Source organism: Astatotilapia calliptera, chromosome 19 (genome assembly GCF_900246225.1).
Source record: "Astatotilapia calliptera chromosome 19, fAstCal1.2, whole genome shotgun sequence".
In the NCBI taxonomy this organism is placed as follows: Eukaryota; Metazoa; Chordata; class Actinopteri; order Cichliformes; family Cichlidae; genus Astatotilapia; species Astatotilapia calliptera.
In genome coordinates, this window is record NC_039320.1 from 14,778,447 (window position 1) to 14,791,248 (window position 12,802).

General features: G+C 42.1%; 1 protein-coding gene and 1 long non-coding RNA gene across 7 annotated transcripts in view; one reads left to right on the forward strand and one right to left on the reverse strand.

Moving 5' to 3' along the window:
* The window catches only part of slc8a3 (solute carrier family 8 member 3), a 132,744-nt gene that overhangs the window by 46,966 nt on the left and 72,976 nt on the right, over positions 1–12,802 (forward strand). The gene's annotated exons all lie outside the window — the stretch shown is intronic.
* LOC113011713 (uncharacterized) lies at positions 4,492–9,098 on the reverse strand. The gene is made up of 2 exons (XR_003270603.1): positions 8,867–9,098; positions 4,492–5,670 (listed from the first exon to the last, which is right to left on the reverse strand). It is a non-coding gene; the product is annotated as an uncharacterized LOC113011713 (long non-coding RNA).

The following is a 12,802-nucleotide window of genomic DNA, read 5'->3' on the forward strand; positions in this document are numbered from 1 at the left end:
AAATCAAATTTTTGTCTCCTTATAATCTTGGACAGAAAACTGTAAACATTTATTGTAAAATATTCCATACTTTAGAGGTATGGCTTTACTACAAAAGGATAAATATCCCGGAACAGTGACGGCGTCTACACTTATATTACAAAAATTTGGACGACCATTTAGAGCAATTCTATAATTAAAATTTATTAGATGATCTGAAACATGTAAGTGTGACAAATATGCAAACAAAAAAAAGGAAAAAAAAGGGAGCACAACAACTACGTGGGTCTCTCAGTGAATTCTCATAGGCCTTAAAGTGGCTTTGAATGAAAACGAATGGAAAATGGAACTGTGCTCTTTGGGTGAGAGTCCGTTCTTTGAACGCAGCAATAATTGGAGAGCCTGACAAAAGCAACGGGACGACAAGGGAGAGCTAGTGGGACTCTCCATTCTCTTGATTTGGTTTGGAGACAGGCTTGTGACTGACTGAGAAACCCAGGCAGAGAGAAAGAGAAAGCAAATCTGTGATGTGAAAGCTGCACGCTGAGACATGGAAATAGGAAAAATAAGACCTGCCGGTGGGGTACAAGTTTCCCCCTCAGCTTGAAGTTTCCATGCTAAATCAGGTATTTTTAGACCGTCTAATCTAAGCATCTAATTTCTTTATTTTTGTCAGACTGTCATAATGTCAGCCAAGCAATGTCAGCTTAAGCATAACAGGCTGTCTGCATTGTTCACATGCTGTGAAACACTCTGAATGAATATCTTAGTAATACTAACAGAACAACACAGAAAGAGATCAGTTGCTGTATCCTACACGTACCAATGTGGCCCGTGAGTACGTGTCTTTGCCTGATAGCGTGACCACGTTTTACGGGCTGTAGAAGGCACTTTGGGATGAGCAATAAAACGTGTAGATGGCTGCCCATGTGACAAGGCCTTTGGGATGCCCTCCAGGTTTTTATTTGTGGCAAGAGATGAAGGGGATTTTTGCAAGATGAGCTAGATGGTTAGTTAGCTGGTGCAACCTTGTAAGAAGTTGATACGTGTGTGAATGGCTCCAAATGTGTTTGTGTCAATACGCTATTTGTATATGTCTATCTGCCAAAGAGACCCAGCACATTCCTCTAATGTCCATGAATTTCAGGGGCCTCGTTGGAGGCTATAGGATTACAATCCATCTAAAGTTACCCTGAGACCAAATGTGGATTAGTTTTCTGTCTGAATTTATACCAAGCCTTGATCATATCACCCAAGGATACATTATACATGTGGTATGCAATGAGGAGATTAGCAGTGAGAGAGCAGTGAGGAATGATGCTTTTAAAAAAAAAAGCTTAAACTGTAAGTAAGACTGTGACACAAGGACCCAAAGATTCTGCAGGTTGTTTTAGCAAACTCATTTTTATTTTGCTGTCACAGGTATCCACCTGTGCAGCTGTACGCTTTCCAGCGTGCTCCAGTCCACTGCTCTCCTCTCCAAACCTCACACACCTCTTCCGGGCCTTGGCAGCTACTGAAATAGGGAAAGCGTGGTTAACGTGATGTACCTCAGCTGTGCCGGCCCATCCTCTCTGGCACTGTCCCCCAAACCCACCGCTCCACCCCTCCCCTGTAGCTGAGCCACAAACCACACTCCGCCACAAAGACTATATCACACTAGCTTGTTTCTGTGAGTTGTACATAAGTACACATGCTTGTAGGAAGCTTTCAGATGATGTAATGTCCCTTCTGGGAGTCGTGACAGAGGTCCTGAGGTCATGGGCAACAATGACTGTGAATGTCACACTGGGTTTCTCAAGTGAAGACATGAAAGTCGTGGCTGTCTGGAGTGAAAATTGTGTTTGACATGGCTAATTTCTGCACTGATTTAGCTGGGAGCTGATCACTTTGCTTCTGACACATCTTATCAGCTTTGATTTGATCATCGTAGCATGTTAGCAAATTTTTCTAACTAACTGGTTAACTAAAAAAAGTTTATATAGAAATATCCTCATTCCTGTGCCAAACACAGGAACCCCAAAAGCTTAAAGAAATTGTTTTTGGAGTGGGAATAGCTCTGAAATGTGGCTCTTAGAGTTTGTAGGCTGCTCTATAATCTGCTTTTCAGTCATTAAAGCTACTTTCTCTGCAGCCGAGCTTAGCGCTCAGTGTGTCGCATACCTCCTCAAAACTAAGAAGCAAGACTTTTCTTTGAATGGACTGAATGTGCAGGTCAAAATAAGAGAAGTAGATGTGTAAAACCAGGACCAGTGCAAGATGACTACACGTAATTTGCGAGCACTTAAAGATCCAATATGTTAGACATTTAGTTCAAAAATAGTTTATAACCTTCAAAATTACCTAAAATTATTAAGAGTACTGGGTTGTGCAAACGTCTTGAAAGTCTAAATCTTTTTAAAGAGGTATCTGGCAATACTTCTGCAGGCCTTTGATAGGTCTGTCAACACTTTTCTTTGGATATTGGCTGCTTTTTCACTCATTTTCTGTGCAATCCTTCTCAACATTTTCATAATGATCAAATACAAGTAAAAAGAAAGTTTTTCAGATATAATTCAGGTTGTTTTGATGAATAACGGCAGTCATTTCAAATGCTGACTTTCATATGTATGTACTGTGTTGCAGAAATCTCTGCTGAATTTAGCACGCTAACCAGCCTGCACTCGCTTGTATCCTCATGTAATGCAACTTTGTATCTCACAGTGAGAAACTGAATCTGTGTTACATTCAGTCTGCCCTCAGGGCACACTGGTGATGGTAGAAACTAACAGTCGTTGCTCAATGATCCACAGAAATTTAAGCCAGGATATTAAAAAACAGCAACTCTGCCTTAAAGAGCTTAAAAAGTTAATTATTTTACATGCTGAACATTTAAAGGATGATTATCTAAGATATCAAAGATAGAGTTTTGTAGGATGGGGGGTATTCTCTTAATATTTTTATTGCAAATGACATGTTTATGGACAAGCATGATGTTCTTGATGGACCAATTCTGATGTACTGGTGATTAGGGCTGGGCCATATTATACCGTTCACGGTAATACCGGTATAATGTTAGGCAACGATAGGAAAATGAAATATCGCGATAGAATATGAGTAAAACGCGCATGCGCAGTGCCTTTGTTTTCATACGCACATGGCCGATTGTTGAGTGAAACAGATGAACCAGAATTGGTTTGTAAAAATGGTGCAACTTCAGTGATGTGGAACTGGTTTGGTGTTTGTCCGTCAGATACACGACAAAGCACATTTTTTTGCAGAACATGCAAGCGGCTGTCGTTATTGTCGTATTTGTCGGACTAAGATGCTCTTAAATCTGGGAGTAATCTGGGTCCTAAACTCCGTATACTTCAGGTCAAACGAACACTGCAGCATCACTGAGCGTTAAAAACTGTCTAAATTCTTTCATCTTTAATAAAACGATCAGCATTGCTGCTTTACCAGGTGTAACTATGAAGTTTAACTTCCAGGCATCCATTAAAACAAAATTTATTACATTTAACGGAGTTAGAAGTTAGCAGGAAGCTAGCGGAAGTTAGCTCGCTAGTTTCGCTAGTTACCTAAGCGTGATATAGCATGTTCTGACTGAGAGATTTCTGAAAAAATTCAAACGTACAGCTCTGCTATCACTTCCAACATAAATGAAGACAGGAAACTAAACAGCAGTGATGTTTGTAGGGTTACTGAAGTTGGGCTAGCTGGTATATAATGATGTGCTACGTGATCGCTAGCGACACAGCTATGTTAGCATAACATAAACAGTGAAGCTGGAGGACAAACACTAATACTTTTCCACTTATAAAAGTTAACGTGAAGGTTCCTCATGGTTAGAGACAAATGCAATCGCATGGCAGGATGCTGTAAACAGACCAAACTTCGGTCAGGAGAACAACTGAGATAATCCATCCACAATACGAGGTTAGTCATTAATATACTGCAACAACATGGGAATAGAACAGCTGCTAGAGAATTCAACATTAATGAATCAATGGTACAGAAGTGGAGGAAGCAAGAAGAAGGAGTTTAATAAAGTTTGATTTATCTGACTGCTTTGTTTCGCTTAATGTGCCTTATAATCCCGTGCACCTTATGGTCCAAAAAATACGTACTGCACACTGCAGTTTAATGTTGCAAAGCACCTCTTTTTAACTTCAGTGGATATTATATATGGTTATGCTCAGGATATGTCAGCCCATTTCTACTGGAAATGCCTTTTGGTTAAACTTTCAGCAAGGAATTTGCATTTGCACTGTTACATTTTTATAAAGCTTTAATGTACATAAAAACCAGCTTCTTGTTTAAGTGAAAATAAATGGAAGGTTGTCTTTTTGCGCTAGTAATGTTGTGGAGTTGTATTTTGTCTTGCATCAATTATATCGTCAGTTATATCGTTATCGCAAATTTTCAAATATATATCGTGATAAATATTTTTGGCCATATCGCCCTGCTCTACTGGTGATTATAATCTATGGGAGATTGGCTCAAAATAAACTGTGACGCCTGTGCTCATTGTGATAAAGAACATGTTTGGCATTTATTGTTTGAGTTCTATGGTACAGAGGAGTAACCGACTATATTTAAGTTCTTGTATTCACACACAACACCAAATTCATGTGAAGCCCTGAGCAGCCTGGACCTGTTGCAGGGTAATTAAGGGAGGGTTCAGACGTTTCGATAGCTACTTTTGGCTTTTCCCTTATTCACAAGGAGTAGCTTTGCATGCTTGATTTGGCAGATCTTTCAGGGCGCATGCCCTTCCTGATGCAAGTCCAAAGGGATCTGTGTCTGCTTTCGAGTTCAAGCAGGGATCTTCTGTTGTTAGCCAAATGTGTAAACCACTACATTGTAGATATCAGTAATGAATTAAAAAAATATATCAGTGGATTGAAATATTGGGATGTGATTTCCCTGCCAAATAGATTCTACCTGGCAGGTGTTAAAGTGGAAACATGGAGCTGACAGCACAAAAGTATTTTACAGGTTTCACGTTTGTTACATTTAGATGTTCTTTTGAGCACAGCCAATTCTCTCATGGTACTCAGTGATGGCAGCAGCCCAGCCGTTGTTGCTAGGGAATCTGTGTTGAAACTGCAAAATCTCTACAAAGTGCATGTGTGTGTGTGACTGTGTGTGTGTGTGTAGATTGTACCTGTGTCATCATTATTTTGGGGAATGCACCGCTAGTGCTTTACTGACTGGAGTGTTGCTATTCGTGTGAATGCACGTGCTCTCAATGTGAGGGGGAAAAAAAATCTCTCGAGCCCCAGATAGTGTTTGGGTCGCTGCTCTTTTGCCACAGTTATAAGTGTCAGCTGGATGGATCACATGTTTCCAGTAACTGTACCCTTCCCACTCTATCTCTGGACACCCTCGTTTTCCCCGGGCGTCCTCCTGATGGAAGCTGATGTGATGTGGTCCTCGGCTGCAGGAGTGGAGCTGCTAAAACAGATGAAAGCGGCTCTAAGAGGCCCTTGTCTCACCCCTGCCAGGCGCTGATAGAGATGGATGGAGGGGAGCGCATCACAAGCAGCACATGAGGAGATTACTGATGAAGGTGTGAAGGGGATGAGTGGCAGACTCATCCTTGACTCTCCAGAGGCACAGCAGCCCCAGCCCTCTGGCTCCTGGCCCCAAGTCAGTGAGGGCTCTCTGGAGTGCTGATGATGGGATTTATGAATACGCTGGGGTTGGCTGGAGGGGTCAAGTAAACACACAGAGGAAAATAAGACAAATGAAACACTAGCGAGGACTTGAGAGGAGGAAATTAGACAAAGAGAGGAGAGAAAGAGAGGAGAGGCGCAGAAGCGAAAGGAAAGGGAGAAGGCCAAGGAGGATGATGTGATGCATGCTGGTTGTGGGAGCGCCTCTGCTCTGCTCTGCTCTGTCCCTCCAGGAAGTCATAGCACTTCTCCTCTCCATTTGAAGGAGGCTACGTCACCATGGCAACGAGCGAGAATCTGCACCCGTTTCCCGGCTCACCGGGCTGGGCTGTACGTGCGCATGCATGAATGTGTGGTGCGCAAACACATCGGCTCATCGCCGCTGCATGTGTGCCTCCGTCTGAAGTGTAACTGTCGTTCGGTTGGTGTGTGTGTGTGTGTGTGTTTTTCTGTGAGCATCAAGTGCAGGCATGTGTGCACAAGAGGGAGATACACACTGGTACGCGCACACACAGAGCCTCACATTCACAGTTTGTACTGCAGGCTTTATTTTTAGCACGTGGTGCTTATATAATCAGGGTGACACTAGGGGGAAATAAAAGGAAGGGGAAAACATCTCCTGTATTTCCTTTAGCCCCTATCTGCCAAATTTGCTCTGCTTTTCCTCCGATGTGTTCCCTCTCTTGCTTTTTTTCTTTTTTTTTTTTTTCTTTCCTGGTATTTTCTTGTTTCTCCACTCCTCTTTCCATCTCTCCGGCCTCAGTCTCTAGTCCCCCCATGCTCCCTGCCTCATTATATATTTGACTCAACATCTTCTCCTTTTTTTTTTCCTCTCCTCGTGCATTTCTGTCTTTCCCACAACTGTCATCTGTATCTGTTCGCCTCTCCTCTCTTTTCTTTCTTTATCCTCGCCACACAGACATCTCTACCTTTGCTATGGCACTCTATAGTCTTGTTAACGGGGGGTGCAAAAGAGCAATGTAGCAGGAGAAAGAATTAGAGAAAATATGGTAAGGCAAAAGAGATAGAGACACGATGAGAACACAGAGAGAAATGGGTGAGTAAACAGATTGTAACACTACAGAATTAGAAGAAGGTGGTGCAGAGTGCACAAAGACTTCTCAAAGACCAGAGATCCTCTCTGACAGTCTTGCTTGCTGCTTTTAAAGACTCATATCCCAAGTGGGCTGTGATCCACACTCTTGTTTAGCCCTTTTTTCCCCTCCTCCCCGTCTGCGTGAGCTCATTCCTTAAGGTAATTTGAAAATAGATGACATTTCAGGATTAGTTAGTGGGATCAGAGGCAGAGTGGGCTCATGAAGGCCAGCAGCCAAGCTGGTGGGAATAACCCATTCTGCCTTACTCCCGTAATATTCAGCAAATCACAGCTTTACCCGTATATGACCTCTCTGTGGATTTACATGTTTGCTGGTCTTTGCTGTACGGCGAGGTGTATTTGATGCGAACGAGTGGATCAATGCCACATCCGAGGAGTCATCAAAAAGTAACAGTAGCTACTGCATGTATGCACAGCATCCCACTTCTGTACAGCTGTGGAAAAATGCTTACACTATCATCTCTAATTACTTTTGCTTGACACTTGGTCGTGCCAGCATCTCAAGCAGTAACTGTACTGTAGTTAGGGAGGCACTGTAAGCAGCTATGATTGGGGGCATAAACTGAGGATTGCACCGCTTCTTGGTCGAGGTCTGATTTGTCTCTGATTTCAGGAGTTACTGACCTTTTCCTTTTCACTCCACCTTTTCCTAACCCTCACCCTAACCAAGGAGTTTTAATGGACTACTGTACACACAACCATATGGTTTATCTGCTGGACCTCAGCCGGAAACACTTTTGGATCCAACACAGACAGTCAGGCATTTCACCCCCAACCAGAGTTAGAAGAGGCATTAAAATCGATCTAAAATCAATGTTAGTCACTTGTAAATATTTTAACTCAACCAGGTCAGTTAAGCTCGATGTGACAAGACAAGATTTAAATCTAGTCACTGGTCAAAAGTCATTTGTGTTTATTATGTTAGCTAAACCACCCACTTAATTCTTAATATACACTGTTTCACTTTACTTTAAGTGGAAACTATCGAACTTGTAGTAATTTACGGGTATAGATATGCTTGTATGTATTCTGCAGTAACATGCATTGTTATACTTTGTAACAGAGTTACTTTTAGTCACATCCATTGTAACATAATAGTTTTGATTTTTAAAGTAGATACTTTATTAAATATACTCTGTGATTAAATATTTAATTAAATGATGCAGTTTTGTTTACATTTTGTAAAAAGAGATAAAAACTCACAGAATTCCTTCATCTTATAATATGCAAAACCTGTGTCTGTTTCGTCGGCCTCAAGCTTCTGCTAGACCATCAGGAATTGGGCAGCCACATGTGTACATGTACTTCAGAGATTATGATGTTACCATGTTGCCTCACTCCCGCCTTACAACAGGCTAAAATGGCTTGTTTTTAGCATTTATCCACCTACAGCACCTCAAGAAACCATCTTATCATTTTAATTTCACAACAATATCATTTCATTTGTATCTACAAAAACCGAGTTATTCGTGATATATTATGACGCCATTATGCTGCCTGGCAACCACTTAACAAGGGGCTATAATGATCTGTTTTTAGCCCTTTATGCACCTACAGAACCTTATGAAAGCATGCTTTCATTTTAATTGCATTACAATAACATCATTTGTATCCACACTGAATTATACATGCCTAGTAACCACCTAGCAACCAGCTAAAATGACCCACTTTTATCACATATATTGCATTTACCGCAATTTTATTTGCCCACAGCACAAAGAGCCAGTCATTACTGTAGTGTTGGCTTATACTGGGCTATATAATAGAAAAGAGTAATAGAGAACAATTACCTGCATCTTAACATTTGAACATGTTCAGTAAAAAAATTGCCACAAACTAGAAAAAAATAATAATATACATTCAACGCAGTATAACTGTTGTTTTGTCCCAAATGACATGTCATAATATCATATTTAACTTAGTGCATTTGTAGTTCTTCTGTGGAAATAACACTTCCTCTTTTAAATGAATGCTAGTATAATTTAGTACTACATTTATATAATTTAGATATAATTTTCTGGAGTTTGATGGGGGGATAACTGCTTCCCCTTAACTCTTTTTTTTTTTTTTTTACTCATAATGTAAAACAACAACATAAGATGCAACTCACCAAATGCAAGTTTACAGTCCTGGTGACGTAGGGTCGTAAATTGGTTCTTCAAAGAAGGTCATTGTCATGGTCCTGGGTCGTGTGACCCAGTGTGTTATGCTTAACCTATTTTGATGTTTATTGTTTGCTTAGGTTCTTTAAGGTAGTCCAGTCCTTTTTGTAATTATGTTACCCTTGCATTACGTCTCCCTTGCCCTTCGTGTGTTTATGTCTGTGTGTCTTGTACTGTCAAGTTCATGCTGTCAGTTATGTCACCTCCCCCTGTACTACGTCTCCCCGGTTCATGTCTCATGTTTCCTGTTTTACTTTGAAGGCCTGCATTCACTGTCTGTGTATTCAGCTCACTCCTCCTGTCCTGTCGTTAAGTTCATGTGTGTCAGCTGCGTTCCCATGTGTGGCCACTTCCCCTGATCATCCCTCATGTGTATTTAGTCTCTGTGTTTCTTACAGTCTGTGTCGCGTCGTCTGTGTTCCCACCCTCTGTGTTTCCATGCCTGGTCTGTTGTCTTCCAAGCCATAGCCTCACCATAGTTTGTTTCCAGTTTAGGTTTTTGTTTAGCCACGCCATCCCTGCTGTATTTGCACACCTTGTTTTCAGCCATATTAAAGGCTCGCCTTCTGTTAAAGCTCACTCCCGTCTGTTCACTTGTGTACGCACCTGGGTCTCCACTCGGTCAGTCACAGCGGACCGTGACAGTCATTGACAACATGTGAAATTCTTTGAATGATTCAACTTTTCCTGTTTTTCCTGTCGTGAGTAAATTCAGCTAGTAGTGACTATGTTTTTGCCAAATGTGTGCACTGCTTACTAGGAAACCTGCCCCTTTCCACATTGTTATCTTGACCTTATCCCGTGTAAAAACCTTGGATGCTCACCCCGAGCTCTCAAATCTGATAATATGAAAAAACCTTCTCGGGTCAGTCAGGAAATTACATCTGGCGCCCGTCCAGGCATTATGATGGCAGACGTGGACAAAGCAGTGTAATATTATTGTTGATCTTGGATTACAGAGCGAGGCAGCAAAGCGATGACCTATCACACTGTTGTTGATACAGCTTTTTGGTAACGACAGTCCTGCGCTGGCTTCTGTTGCACTCACAGTCATTTCATCCTGCTCAGTCATTGTACGAAGCTGGGTCTGATGTTCACTGCTGCAGCTGAGTCGAGAGAAACAGCCGTGAGCATCACGGAGGGACTGCTCTGCTGCTCTACAGTGATGTTTGGTCACAGTCTGCTGCAGATGGGGGTTGCGTTTGTATGTATGAAAAGGATTTTGAGGCAATATGCATGAGCTAGCCAGGTTTACGTTTCGAAAACCCCATATGTGAAATGCAGGAGCGTTTACGTCTGTGTGTGCAGGTGTTGTGCAGCTCAGACGTGGCTTTTTGGGGGGACTGACAGGCAGCCGCAGAGAGGGTTTTCCACTGGCTGTAGTTTTCTGCCTGACAGCTCAGTGACACATCATTACATCTTGCTCAAGGCAGTGCGAGCAACAGTGACCTTTTATGCTGCTTTTGAGTTCCCTGCACCTATGTTCTTCTCTATATGTGGATGCATGTTTAGGATTGTATGCCTGTCGTGTTTGTACTGTCTACTCTTTCATTAACATTCTGGGTTCACACCTCCTCTGGAATCCATTCGTTGGGTTTTCCAGCGAGCAGTTTGATTCACTGTGAATTTTCTGGTGACTGAATCTGACCTTTTATACATTTATATTCACTTCACACTACTATACAAACACAGCTGCATGGATACATAGCTGTACATATAAGGATATATTTTGATAGCCTCTGCAACCTTTGTGGGATACACAGTTAAAAAGTATGGAAAGATGGTCAATCTCCTTACAAAGCACTGCATCTTTCACTCACACAACAGAAATAGAAAATGCTAAAGAAAATTCTTTGTACAGGTATACATCGATATACAGTGGGGCAAAAAAGTATTTAGTCAGCCACCGATTGTGCAAGTTCCCCCACCTAAAATGATGACAGAGGTCAGTAATTTGCACCAGAGGTACACTTCAACTGTGAGAGACAGAATGTGAAAAAAAAAAATCCATGAATCCACATGGTAGGATTTGTAAAGAATTTATTCGTAAATCAGGGTGGAAAATAAGTATTTGGTCAACAACAAAAATACAACTCAGTACTTTGTAACATAACCTTTGTTGGCAATAACAGAGGTCAAACGTTTACTATAGGTCTTTACCAGGTTTGCACACACAGTAGCTGGTATTTTGGCCCATTCCTCCATGCAGATCTTCTCGAGAGCAGTGATGTTTTGGGGCTGTCGCCGATCAACACGGACTTTCAACTCCCGCCACAGATTTTCTATGGGGTTGAGGTCTGGAGACTGGCTAGGCCACTCCAGGACTTTCAAATGCTTCTTACGGAGCCACTCCTTTGTTGCCCGGGCGGTGTGTTTTGGATCATTGTCATGTTGGAAGACCCAGCCTCGTTTCATCTTCAAAGTTCTCACTGATGGAAGGAGGTTTTGGCTCAAAATCTCACGATACATGGCCCCATTCATTCTGTCCTTAACACGGATCAGTCGTCCTGTCCCCTTGGCAGAAAAACAGCCCCATAGCATGATGTTTCCACCCCCATGCTTCACAGTAGGTATGGTGTTCTTGGGATGCAACTCAGTATTCTTCTTCCTCCAAACACGACGAGTTGAGTTTATACCAAAAAGTTCTACTTTGGTTTCATCTGACCACATGACATTCTCCCAATCCTCTGCTGTATCATCCATGTGCTCTCTGGCAAACTTCAGACGGGCCTGGACATGCACTGGCTTCAGCAGCGGAACACGTCTGGCACTGCGGGATTTGATTCCCTGCTGTTGTAGTGTGTTACTGATGGTGACCTTTGTTACTTTGGTCCCAGCTCTCTGCAGGTCATTCACCAGGTCCCCCCGTGTGGTTCTGGGATCTTTGCTCACCGTTCTCATGATCATTTTGACCCCACGGGATGAGATCTTGCGTGGAGCCCCAGATGGAGGGAGATTATCAGTGGTCTTGTATGTCTTCCATTTCCTGATGATTGCTCCCACAGTTGATTTTTTCACACCAAGCTGCTTGCCTATTGTAGATTCACTCTTCCCAGTCTGGTGCAGGTCTACAATACTTTTCCTGGTGTCCTTCGAAAGCTCTTTGGTCTTGGCCATGGCGGAGTTTGGAGTCTGACTGTTTGAGGCTGTGGACAGGTGTCTTTTATACAGATGATGAGTTCAAACAGGTGCCATTCATACAGGTAACGAGTGGGGGACAGAAAAGCTTCTTACAGAAGACGTTACAGGTCTGTGAGAGCCAGAGATTTTCCTTGTTTGAGGTGACCAAATACTTATTTTCCACCCTGATTTACGAATAAATTCTTTACAAATCCTACCATGTGAATTCATGGAATTTTTTTTCACATTGTCTCTCACAGTTGAAGTGTACCTCTGGTGCAAATTACTGACCTCTGTCATCATTTTAAATGGGGGAACTTGCACAATCGGTGGCTGACTAAATACTTTTTTGCCCCACTGTACCTTAGTTATTATTGAGATTTAGGGATTTAGAAGTGCTGGTAGGAGGATTTAGTTCCCTTAAGACAGAGCTTTATTTGCTGTTTTTCTCCTTTTCAATGCTTTGCGCTCATCTGTGTTATGAAGCGGCTGGTTGTACTGTCAGGACCATGCAGAGTGATGTTGATTTAAAATACCGCAAACCAAAGTCGATGACAGGTGTGGAAGATGCTGTTTACCACATCTCTTTCCTGTCATGCCAAGGCTTTTAGTATCTTTTCTAAAAAAATTTCATCCCTCCATTCAAGCGAGACTGACCTAATATTCTGGACATGATTAGTCTGGGATGCCATTCTTTGTCAAAATTCAAAGCGCATGTTTGCGTGTTTTTTTTTTTTCCCCCCCTCCCCTTATCTGGCTGCGAG